At 39.7% G+C, this 13,436-nt stretch overlaps 1 protein-coding gene across 23 annotated transcripts in view; it reads right to left on the bottom strand.

Moving 5' to 3' along the window:
- Positions 1 to 13,436, bottom strand: part of ZBTB20 (zinc finger and BTB domain containing 20) — a 789,640-nt gene that overhangs the window by 157,508 nt on the left and 618,696 nt on the right. For all 23 annotated transcript variants that reach the window (XM_045088067.1, XM_004761399.3, XM_013060902.2 and 20 more), the window contains one exon: positions 6,563 to 6,602. The gene's annotated coding sequence lies outside the window, so the exon portion shown is untranslated. The remainder of the gene's footprint in view (positions 1 to 6,562; positions 6,603 to 13,436) is intronic.

Raw genomic sequence — 13,436 nt, forward strand, 5'->3', positions numbered from 1 at the left:
TGTGCAAGAGTAGCATGATCTTTTTAGAATACAAAATTGATCATGTTACATTCCTTAAGTTTGCTTTCCCATTGTCCTTAGGAAGGTCTTTAATATGACCTGCAAAGATCCTGATATCATCATCTATTTTTTCAACCTTTATCTGGGCTGTTCTTCACTAAAGTCTCTCCACCCAACTATATTTGATGCCTTCATCTATGCTGCATCCCTTGCTAAGAAACCTCTACCACCACCTAATCTCATTTGCTTTTCATCTTCACATGTTAGCTCAAATATCACTTTCCAGGGAAACTCCTCATGAACTCGTAGACTCACTTAAATCCCCCTCTTAAATTTGCTCCTAGAGTTCCTGGAACTTTTATTCATGGCAGCAAGTACAGTTTGTAATTATAAGTTCTTTTGTGTGTCCATTTGATTAATATGTCTTCCATCCCCCAGGTTGTAAGTTGAATAGGGCAGAGACCATGTCTGTTTTGCTTGTCATTATATCTTCCGCATTTATAGACATTCGTTTAGTGTTTGGTCAAGGCTTTTAAGACAGATAGTTTTGGTTTCAAGTTCTATATTACATACTAGGCATCCTTGAAAAAATTACTCAAACATGCTCAATCTCTGTTTCATCTTCAAAATTAGGATTACAACAGCATCTCCTTAATAGGAGGAGGAGTTTTTTTTTTTTTTTTAAGATGTATATATACACAATGGAGTACTATGCAGCCATCAAAAGAAATGAAATCTTGCCATTTGCGATGACGTGGATGGAAATAGGAGTAGTTTTAAAGGTTAAACCAGGTAGCTGATAAAAGTATTTTTTTCCAGTGCCTAAAGCAAAGCGAGCACTCAACACATGCTATTTCTTATTGTGATTATTAGTTTAACTAAAGAGAAGAGTTTTTGTATTTTTTTCCCAATGAGGTTTTAGTCCATTATCTCAATTTCTCGTCTGTTCCCTTGGGTTTTGATTCAGGTAACTCTAAGAGTCTGAAAAGAAACCCTTAGTTTAGATCTCCAATAATTCTATGACTACAGGTTACCCCAGGTACGTCTCCTTAGATGAGTACCTTGTTTGGCCTCTTGGCTATGGTCCTCATTTTCATCTCACTCCGTAGTAAATTCTTATTCCCCAGCTATCAGTTCTTTTGACTTATTTTTCAATGGGTTTAGAACATGAGTGGGAAAACGCAGTGCCATTTGCTGGACTCCCTGAAAGTTTCTAACACTGAGATTTATGCTTTTGCTTGGGATATCATTCTTTTGGTGTTCACCTTCTTTTATATTCCAGCCATTTTTCAAGCCCCAGCTAAATCACATTTCACATGAAGCTTTCCAGCCCTCAAGGTCCTCTTTCATGAATGAAATCCTATAGTACCTATTGGACTGTATAATTCCTTTTGGAATTGTCACTTATTGTCTCATATGTATACGGAATACTCAACAGTCATAACTTCTTTTCCTAATCCAATTTTGAGTTCCTTAAGAGCAGGCAAGGGCTATGTCCTAGATTTATGTTTTAGTTCCTTACTAAACACAAATCTTTTTGTGTGGTAAGTGTTTAATAATATCTTATGGGATGGTTGTACTTGAGGCTGGTCCACTGACCAGGTTGTGATTTGAAGGATCAAGTTACAATTAATATAGTTTAGTGGCTAGATGGTTTCTGAAGGGGTGGTGGCAGTGGCCAAAGGGGGAAACAAAAACAACAAAAAACGTTACTGTGAGTATGTCCCTGAGCTGTGTATGAGCACAGTCTGGATACACACAGGTAGTGAAGCTTAATCCTATTATGTGCTGAGTTTTCATCCTGGTAATGTACTCCCCCATTTTCCTTTATAAAAATCATATGGAATGCATGGTCTGATAGGCAGAAAGGCTAAGAGAAATGCAAGCAGAGGGAGGTAATGCTCTTAGGTGTGGTAGGCTGGTCTGCAGAGTGTTTTGATTCTCTGAATTAGTCAAAAGATTGAAAAAAATAGCCACTACTACCACAGGAAAAAAAAAATTAGAAGGAAGGGTCCTGAAAATGGTATCTGAGCAATGAAAGACAGTGAATATTTTAAAGATCACTGAATTTAATTTATTCAACCTAAATGCATAAAAGTACAGGTGGGGACATTATTTATGCAGGTATATGCAAATCACTTTATAAAATAGGCAAAGCCCTTCTGCTTTTTATAAGTTGCCAAGGTGGTTCCTGATATTTTAAAAGCTATGCACCTTTAATGTAATTTCCTAAGAGTTGGAATCCCTCTGTTGGAATCACAGTCATTGTCAGAGGGAGTTTATTATTTTTTTTTTCTTTCCTTTGGGACTTCTACAAGGCTCTCATAACCATCACAAAAAGGGTGGTTTCCACAGAGATATGACTAGAAAAATCACTTGGAAATCACTGAGGAGCAAGTCACAATGTTCAAAGCAGAGAACAGGGGCTTTGAAAACATGAACCCATCTGACCTCTTGAATTTAGTACAGTGAATTCCTGAGCTCTGAAACATGGGGCCCGGCTGTGCATGCCATATTGGTGCTATAAGACTGGCAGTAGGTTGGCTGTGGCATGGTCTATTTCAAACTCCTTCACAGTGCCCAGTGTTGCATGTTCCCAAATGACATTTGGTTGGCAGAAGCTGGGCTTCCAAAGCTGGCAGTCTGGAATGCAGCCCACTATGTTTTGACAAACACATAATTGACCATCTGATCACCAGCCTACAGTCTGCATTCAGGTCACTGGGGGGACTTGGGTTTTCAATAGGTCCCTACTCCTCATCTTGTTCATCTTCTCAAACCTTTCTCCAGAAAGCAATATAGAGAAGACTTAAACACACCCACACGAACCCTCCCATTTACAAAAGAGAACATGGTCCATGAAACATAAGCTGTTGAAAATTTCCTTTAAATTGTCCTGGAAGCCCAAAGTGAACTAGAGAAAAGCACATTTATGGTGAACTCTAATTCAGAAACAAGTAGGAAACATACCGAACTATTTCAACACCACCAGCACGTACGTTGCCATTCAGCTCAATGGCTTGGAACTTCTTAGAAAAAGACAGCATAGGAAGATGTTAGGAAATTGGGTATTGCTCAACTTTAGGAGGATATTATTAAGAAATGTCTTGATTTCAGGTGAAAGAAATGAAAAGCAAGACATTGGAAATGGCTTCTTCCTTATCTGTCTGACACTCCCCCAAATCTACTGGGGGAGAAGGAGTCACACCTCTCTGGAGACCAGCAGGCAGAAGCTCAGTGCGAGGTCAGATTCAAATTCTTGTCTCCTGTTGAGTGCTTTGGTCTGAAATTTGGCCCAACACAACACATCAACCTTTCTCCTAGAAGGCAAGGATTGTGCACTAGGCCAAGATATACTGTCATCACGCAGATGTCAGTGTCTATGTCAACACTATCAGAAGGCCTCTCCTCTCTGCTCCCACCCCCACCGCATAGTCCAAGCCCTTGGTTTTTACCTTTGACCTCATCTCTCTTTTCTCGGTCAACCATCTCTACATGGTCAGAGTGCTCTTTTTCTAAAACATAAATCAGCTTAAATTTCTTCAAAGCCTCCTCAAGCCTGCCACATCACATCCAAACTCCCTCACACAGCTTCCAAGACCCTCCACAATCTGTCTCCTACCCGCTCTCCAGCCTCATCTCCCACCATGCTCCAGCCACACTGAAGTACTGTCCTCCAGAGCTGGCTGCTTCTCAATACCTCCTGACTTTGGAAATGCTCTTGTTTTTTCCATATTACAATCTCCCTGTCTTTCCTTTCCCCTACACTGACTTGGTAAACTGAAACCATTCTGTAGACTTTTAGACCCAGCTTGCAGGTAGGCACTCTTTTCTGGTTCCTCTTGCTACATCTTGTGACGCCTCCAATCCAGTGTCCACCACATGCTACAGCCTTTATTTACTATGTATCATCCCTACCAGACTGTGAGATTCTTAGTAACAGGGAGCATTTCTTATTTATCGTGGCATTCCAGGAACCAAGCACAGTGACTAGTTTTCCATAAATGTTTGTTGACTGAAAACTGAACAGGAGCTGTGCATGGTAATTAATCAAAACTAAGCCAAGCAGTAGCATTAGCTTCTATAAGCTAAGCATGGAGCCTGTTAGCAATCTAATGAAGGCAGATGATTGCAGCAGTAAGGCACTTTCTGATGGTTATCATGGGGTGAAAGGAAGAGTGAGGGACAGAGGTGTGGATGGAGGAATGTCTCATTAGCAGAGAATGTCACTGAGGCAGTGAATTTTCAGCCTCTGCAATATTGAGTTTTCAATACTGAAAGATATTCTTCTGAGAATGAATCTGAGCCTGAACTGTAGAGAGGTTTAATTTAAAATAACTTGGTTTCTCAAATAGGTTAAGACTGTGTTACCTGCTTTAAGGCAGTGTGGCAGGATATGGAGGGCTTCTCATCGTTTCTGCTAAAGAGTAATGGGATGGAGAACTCTTGGGGGGAACATCTGGAAGCTGCTCAGTTCCCACTGAAATCTGTGTCAAATCCAGATTGGGACTTTTGACTAAACGTAGTGCCTGGGAGAGAAGGCAGAATTCTGCACCCGTTTGGAGAAGGCCATTGAAGAGGCACTGGGGAACTAGAAACACTGGGGAGATAATGTTCTGATCTGTTCCCAAGAAACTTTTCTTTTACCTTTGATAGGTATCTGGGGCACTACCCCTGGAGCCATCAGCTGTGTCTGTGGGGCACTCGAGGACAGCAGGACTGTCACAGGCTGTGTCACCCTTGAAATAAAAGTAGCCTCAGGATTTGGAACAACCCAAGCAAGCATGAAGCCTGGCCTGGGGGGTGAGACAAGGTTAGTGGGTATAGAAATGGGCTGTCAGCCCATTACAGATCATTCTCTCAGCCCTGTCTCTGATTAAAAACTAGGATCTCTCTAGAAGCTGCCTGATTAATGGTTGATGTAGCATAGAATCAGTTTCACATTTTCCTATGAGCCAGAAACAGCCTTTCAATTACGTTTTTATCTCAAAGGTCTCCCCCTCGATTTCTAATCTGTGACACAGGTCTCCAGTCCCCTGTACTGCTTGTGTCTGAGGTTTGCCCTACAGTGCTGACGTCATAATAGCTGAGCTGTGCGGGCAGGAGTGCACCGTGCTGACTCATCCCTGGTGATGGGAGGATTAATGCCTTGTCTAACACGGAGCTATTACGTGAACTGTTTTTACACAAAAGAACTGTAACGAAAATGATTTGCCAGTCGGAGGACTAGAAATATGCAGTGCTGGGTAACTGAAGTTGGGATGTGGAAATAGAAAGCGGTAACCATAAGCATGCACATTGACACCCTCCAAAGCATTGACAGACCTGCTCTATCAACACAGAGAATAAGGAATAACAAGACTTGTCAGGGGCAAGGAAGATCTGCCCCTGCTGTATAAATGCATTACACACAGTCCCCGTCGTCTTTTGGGAGTTTCGCCAATCTCCTTTCTCTGTCAAATGGCTGTCACTTTGGACTTTAGCCTTACAGTCCGTCCTTTGGGGGATTCTACTCACCTGAATATATTTGCAACTACCTTCTAGGAATGTTAGTGGAAGCCATGCACATGCAGGCAAGCCAGGGGAACCCCCTTTCTGTGCAAATGATTACCACACAAGAAATACCTCAGAGTGAGAAGTCAGCAAAGTAAGACAGATGTTGCGAAAAGGGGACAGGGTTCATCAGAGAGCTTGAAGCAGCTGGGAAGAATGCAATGCTTATTTATCAGGTAAGGTGACTGCCCCTGGACCTGTAGCATGTTTGGACGGTGTCTCATGTAGTGAGTAACTATGATTATTTGGGTTCACTGCTGTAGAAACTCTTATGAGCAGCCTGACATAAAACTTATCCAATCCATTCTGTGCAGCCTGGTTTAGGCTTTAAAGAACAAATGTTCTCTCTTTTCATCTGGAATCAACTTTTCTGTCTCTTTTTTTCTCCCTTTTCAAATGACTTCTCATTTTTTCTAAAAAAGGACAGTACCTTCCATACCCCTCTTAGCACATGTAATGCCAGATTTCTCTCTCTCTCTCTTTTCTGGACTTGTGATGACAGACACAATTTTAGCCTAAATGGATCCAGCCTGATAGTTCACGCTTGTACTTCTTGAGTGAAAGGGTATTGGAAATTTAGTCCATAAATGAAAGCTCTGACCCAGAAGTTGAAATTAAAAACTATTGAACCTAGAGATGGGTGTGTAACTGAAGAAAAAATAATTGCCCATTTACTGACACTGGACCAAAAGCCCAACTGCTGAAGATATCTAGCTGAGGAATGTAAGCTCCACAGTAGAGGAGCAGTGACTTCTGCAAACAGCAGCTGCGGCTGAGCAAAAGGCAGTCTTTATAGGAGTCCAATGCCTAAGGCCCCGGTCTTTTCAGCTCCCTCATGGATGGCAACTATTACCACCACCAACAGCACTGAACCAAACCCAAAGGAAGCTAATAGGTAGCGAAGAAATGCAGGAAACCACAACAAAGTCAATGAGAAAACATGCCAACAAAGATAGAATTTCCCCAATGTGATACCTTCTTGAAAAGTAAAGAAACCACTTTTACTTACATAAAGAGAAGGGTCAGGCCACAGACTGATGGTCACAGAACTGGAAAAACAAAAACAAAAACAAAGAATTAAAAATAAACCCCGAGATACTACAGGGAGAAGGAAAACCAATCTAAGTTAGAGACAGAACTGGCTGCTCCTGAGGATGGGCAGTAGGAGCCTGTTTTATCACCTGTAGCCGAAGGAAAAAAAAGAGATCCAGCCCCATAAAATTTTCCAAAGGTGTGACCTCCTGCTATATGACCAACACAGTATTTCCAGGCAAGGAAATACACAAGGAGTGCCAACCTCTTTCTTCGTTAACTTCATTCTGATCCAAATGGTATGGCTATTTTCTAGAGCTGCGCTCTTCAGTATGGTAGCCACTATATATATTATCTATTTACGTTAGTTAAACTTGAATAAAAAACCGAAATGTTTAGTTCCTTTGTCACACCAGCCACATTTCAAGGGCTCAATAACCACCTGTGTCTGGTGGCTGCCTTAGAGGTAGAACATTTCTATCACGGCATAAATATCTATTGGACAGCACTAAGGAGAACAAGTAAAGGCTTTACTGTATAGTACAGGACACATTTAAACTAATTTTGACAAAGATGAATAAAACTCTGATGATAAACTTTGGCTCTTTTAAGGGTAAATTCAGTATGCTTAATGCCCAGAAGATCCTCTGGACAGAGGTAACCCTCCACACGTCACTGCTCCCCAGCAGATGACCTGATATGACTCAGCCTCATGCTGGCTTGTCGAGGATTGAGGACCGCATGCCGCCTCCTCAGCCCCTTCTCTCCGGCCTAGGAGTGTCACCTCTGACAGAATGATTTTAAATGAAAACATCTCTCTCCCCAAACCCATCTCTAATGATGAAAATCCCAGGTTTGTGGGGAGTTGATCTTAACAGCTTTTTCTTCTGTATTTCAAATACGATAATTCTCCTTTGTAATCTTCAACTCATAAGCCAAATGAGTTATGATGAGACTGGCCTGCTCACCACTGTTTTGACAGCTTCTATTATAGAAAAACAAAACTGAAGTAACAAAAGATCCCTGAGATATTAACAAAACAAACAGGGATACTGAGAAAACAAAGTAGGTCTCTCTACCCATACCCTACTTGGATATGTCAAGGACTTAATGTATGCTGACTGAAATTCTTGCCTCTCTGACACCATGATTTTAACCACTTCATAGAAGGTCTCCTGAAATATGCAAAACAAATCAAACTAAAAGAGATCAAGTAGGGGATCTGATTAATTAAATTAATTAAACCTGTTGATTAAAGAGATTTCACTACTGAACAAGTCTTCTAGACAAGTGCACTAACATGGAGGTTCCTACAAAGGAAAAGTTTTCTCTTTATATGGCTAATGTGAAACCCTGTCTATGCACATGTCAATATGAAGGATGGTGCTTCCCTCCTTGAACAATAAGAGTTAAGGTGAAAATCTGCAGCCTGGATCATAATGTATGCTAACACAAGAGAGGCTGGGAGTCTCCAATGCTTTCACAAAATTGATGAGTTTAATGAAAACTTTAAGCAAGATAATTAGATTACGTATGATTCATTGGAAGTACGCACACACACACACTTGAAAATATATGAAGATTGACTAGTCTTCAAAGATTTTAAAGTTCTAAGTTTTGCTACATTCTAGTCCCTTCTACAAACCAGGAACCTAGATCATTGCGCCAGCCTATTTTTTAAATATCTTTCCTTCCTCCCCCTCTCCCCCTTCCCTTTTTTTCCTTCCTTCCCAACTTTTTTGAGCTTGCTTTTTCCCCCAACCTTTGTGAAAAAGGAGAAAAATATGATTAGTGGTTATCTATGAAATATGCTCACTTATCATTTCTCTGTTGCATGTTATAAACCCAATAACTCTCAATAATACATTATGCTTTTTTAAAACTATAGCATTTATGTTCTTATATCTGAGCACATAACTTTCCTTTTCAAGTTTCTAGGAGCATTTATTCATAAAAGTTTATCAGTCAAAGTTAAATTTTTGATGTGGTCAAAAGAGATCAATGTAAATTGTACCCAGATTGACTAATACATCTAAGGTCTGGAAGAGATGTCTTTCTGGGATGTCAAGTGACACACAGACTGCCAATGACAGGAATCCAAGATGGAGAGAAAAATCACAGTGTGTATGTCACAGTCTAAGACAAATTAAAGCCAAGTTAAATTGAAGATTTTATTGGATATAATTGTCATCTTTATATATTAATAAAAAACAATAATACCTATCCCAAATTTAATATTAAGACTAAAAATTTAATCTCAGAGTTCTTATACAATTTATAAATGTTCATAAACGTCAAAAGGCCCCTACTTCTTGATTGAATTACAATCCGCAATTTTGAGAATATGTATTAATCTACATAGGTTTATTCCTGTTCAGTTCAAATTGTTATTTTATTGATATGTATGCCCTTTTTTGCCTAAGTGATATTCACCTTATATGTCTGTAAGCTGTTTTCATCTGAAATGCAAAGAATTATCTATCTAGTTTTGCATACAATGAAAAACATTTGCATTAAGCATGCTAGGCTCAAAGCATAAATATCTAGCAAAGGATACATAACTATAAAGCCCAAATGAATCAGGACCTTAAAACATGGTGGGGGAGGCAAGAGTAGAGAGGGGAAAAGGGGTGGTTATGGTGAAGTCTAATTGTGTTCTGTGATTTCCCAGTAGAAATTATTGTATAGTGTCAATCTCTAAGGAACTAAATGTATTATTAATTAAATGTATTATTAATAAAGATTAGTCAATTCTGATTTCAGTTTATGTAATGTTCAAGGGCAATGGTTTCCAACATTTTGAGGTGATATGGATCCCTGTAAGAATCCCTCCCCAAAGAAATTCCTTAAAAACACCAAATTCCAAGAATCTTCCAGACTCCATGAAGGTCATCCATGAATTCCAGTTTAGCCACCCTTGGCCTAGAGGAGAGGGGAGAAAAAGCCCATGAAATCCCACTGCTTATCACCTCTAGGAAGCTGAACAAGTCACTATAAGCTGGAGCCAGGAGCAAACTACATGTATAGAAAATAGACAAATTCTGTGGCATATATAATGGATAAAAGGAGTGTGTTAGGCTGAGAACATTCCAACAAGCACATCAAAGAACAATACATACAACATGATTCTAGTTACTAAAAAAAACAAACCCAGGAAAAATAAAACAAGATGAAATCAGAGAGGGAGAAAAACCATAAGAGACTCTTAAGCATAGGAAACAAACTGAGGGTTGCTATAAGGGAGTGGGGTGGGGGATGGGATAGTTGGGTGATGAACATTGGGGAAGGCACGTGATGTAAAGAGCACTGGGTGTTCTATGGGGCTGAAGAATCACTGAACTCTACTTCTGAAACTAATAATATACTCTATGTTAATTAATTGATTTTAAATTTAAAAAAAGGACCCCTCCCCCAAATAAAAGAAAATAGAGCTCTACATGGGTGCATACAGCTAGGGACACACATACCCCTCTCAAGGCCTCCCAGACTCTGACTTACCTATAGTAAAGTATAGGTAATTATAAAGAGTAAATTACTCCTTATAATTTCTTTTTAAAAAGTCCACGGAGGCTTAGGAACAGTGAGGTAGAGGAGTATCGAGCAGAGAAATGAGAGGAGCTGCTATTTACTCAGCACCTTTTGTGGCTACAGGCATCCTGCGAAGGAAATGCTTCTCAGATTTGAATGGGGGCCTACCCAGGGATGGGGAGCAATGTAATAGGAGTGCACCAGGCAGTGGAATACATAATCAAGACATGACTGTCTTTTTGGAGGGTCGGTTGTCCTTGTGGCTAAGTAGTTTAAACTCTTATTTGTACATATGTTGATTTATCTGATAACCATTTCTTAGATGTTATAGAAGAAATAAGAGAGCCACTGTTCTTGTCCCCATGGAATTTCTGGTTCAGTGAAACAAGTAAGAGCATATTGTGGAATAGAATGAAGAATGTGATGTATCTGTAGGAGGAACCCTGAGAGCTCCCTGAAAAGTCTCATGTGTGTCGGACTGCTTCAAGCAATGGCCCGCAGCCTGAGGACTGACTCGATCACTCACTCTATCCTGAGGATCACTTCCGTGGAAGAGTCTGGAAAGCAGCATTAGCTGTAGATCATTTCATCTTGACTAGAAGAGCAAAACAGTGTTAACTTCCAATTTACTACAAAATTAGGGAGATTTGAGAAATTAGGGAACTTACCCTAAGTTCAAATCCCACAGCTGCTAGGATTTGAATAAGTTTGTACCATGCCAAAGTTTACATATTTTTAGCCACTCAATTACGCTACATCTAGGTACTTCCCATTTTACGTTTCCCCTTGAAATCTGGGCTCATTCAGGATTTTGTAGGCTAGCTTAAGCTTCTCCTTTGGAAGGAGACAGGTTTGGCTTCATTTGCATTCTAAATATTTCACAGTGGTAAGGGAAAGCTATTATTATACCCATTTTATGGTGCGGAAGCCGAGCCACTTGCCAGCTGAGGTATCTGGCTGGGTTAAAAACGGAATCGGGTTGTCAGTCTTTCATTCCTCTTGACTGACTGAAGGCTCGGCAGCAGTACTGTCCAAGGTCTTTTTTGTACATGGGCTTCACACTGGTGGAGAAAGAGTGAGAGAAACTTTGCGAAGGGAGAATAACAGTGCAATACAAAAATGGAAAATAAGTAATCATAACTCACTCACGAAAACTGGTTACTTTTAGCACTGTGAATAGAAAAGAGAGAGCTTATTCATCACAAATGAATCACAAAATTAGAATGTGTCACAGCATTGATGATAGAGCTGAGGAATTCAGATGAACTGAAGTTCAACACTTATCCTTGTATCTGAAGAGGGTAAATGGTGTGACAACAGGACAGAAATGACCTCTTACATGTGCCTGTAATCTTTCCAGTCTTTTCTCTTCAACCCTCTCTCTAGAAGTTAGATGGGTTTATATCTTTGTTTTCTATGGGTAGAGATAATATTTTAACATCCTTTTAATGTTCTAGAAGTATTGTGTTAATTAATTCTTATGTGGGAGTTATTCCAAACAGTAGGATGAAGATTTTTACCTTATTGATTTTCCTAATACCTTTCTGGCTTCTGTGTTTTCAAAGGCTGAGGCACTATTGGATTTTTAGATTCACATGTCTCTCAGAATAAGTGCCAGCTTCATAGGTTCCTGTCAATTGATATTCCATCTTCTCTATGGATACATGATTTCCTTTATCTGACAGATTCAAGAAATTTTATGCTAGATTTAATGACATTTCATGCGCCCTGAATTCAGAGGTTTTTAATTCCCTATTTTCTATCTGGCAAAAGGTTTACAAGTTAAAGCGTTATTCAGAAGTGTATACAGAACAATGTGCAATCTCCCACTGGCTAGATTTTGGAGTCTTCCGAAGACAAGGCTCTTGAAGTATTTTCATTCCTTTTGGTCAGTCTTGAGAAGATTATAAATGCCACAAATGGTCATTCATATCTTAGGATCTGCTTTTCAAGACCATCACATTATTAGATCCATCTTGAAAAGAATGATAAGGAAATCATTGGTGCCTTACCTCTCCTTAGTATGCTCTGTTAAATCTGAAAAGCACGTGCCTTAAAAAAAAATTAGGTGATGAAATAATGATCAATAAAAAGAGAGAATTCAAAAGCTAAAGCATTTAGGTCTAGGACTATTTCTAGGTCTGAGACATTGCTAACACAAACTGACCTTCCACCCCATCCCATACAAATCCTCCTGACTCTCTCTGATTCTTACAGGTATAGGACCTGAAAGATAAGAATGAAATAAAAGCTGGAGAGCTGGGTGGGGTGGCAGGGCAGGGACTGAATTCGTTTAATACATTTGGGATGATTTCTTATAGCTTCTAAAATAGACCTAACTCTGTTATGAAGGCAGTCAAGAGCTCTCTACAATCTGATCCCAACCAACCTTTCCTTCTATATCTCAAACTCCTGAAATTGTAGATTCATGGGTTTCAAACAGATTGGTATACCAGGACCTTTTATTATAGTACATTGATATCCTTTAGAGGATGCTAAAAAGGTCTGGCATTGTTATCATGCGGTCCAATCAATGGGAAATATCTGGTCATAATGCTGCTCACAGACCACCACTAATGTCATTTGGCCCAAAAAGGTTGAATCTATTGCAAGGGAAACTCATCCTGAGATTCCTCAGTGTGTAAACACAGAAAGTAACATGTTAGTGGTACAGAGGGCTTTGGAATAAATACAGGCACAGCAGGAGAAAGAAACATCCAGATCAGTGTGAACAGAAGGCTGTCTTTACTCAAATCGTTTCCTCAAATGTTTTTTTTTTTTTTTTAATTCAAAGGAAAAAAATCAAGACATAAAATTTAAACCAAAAGCTATAAATTAAGTGGGTACTTATACCCAATGATCTGTTAGATATTAAACCAAGAAGACAGCATGGGCACAGTATGTGTTTTAAAGACCTAGAAAGAGCTTTCTACAATACAGATCGAAAAAGGTTACTTTTGTCCTTGTCACCATCAACTATTTGCTTAAGAGAATCCAAGATCTTTAACAATCTGGCCCCAATCTACCTCTCTCAGTTTTTGTTTGTTTGTTTGTTTCTGGCTCTCCCCACCACCCACTGCCCCCCAACACTGCTGCTTCCTTATATTCTGTGACAGGCTGTTGGCTCCTCCCTGAACATGCCTAGGACATCTTTGTTTTTGAGCCTTTGCTAACAGTTCATACCTGAATCTCCCAAGCCTAGCATAATGTCCTAAACACAGCATGACCATCCAACATTTGTTGAATAAATGCTGTCTGTCTATTTTAGGAGACAAAGATGATAGAAAAAAGTTGTTAAATCAGTAAATAAATAGCACAAGAGA

The sequence above is a fragment of the Mustela putorius genome, unplaced genomic scaffold, assembly GCF_011764305.1.
Source record: "Mustela putorius furo isolate JIRA1106 unplaced genomic scaffold, ASM1176430v1.1 tig00003834_pilon_pilon_pilon, whole genome shotgun sequence".
In the NCBI taxonomy this organism is placed as follows: domain Eukaryota; kingdom Metazoa; phylum Chordata; class Mammalia; order Carnivora; family Mustelidae; genus Mustela; species Mustela putorius.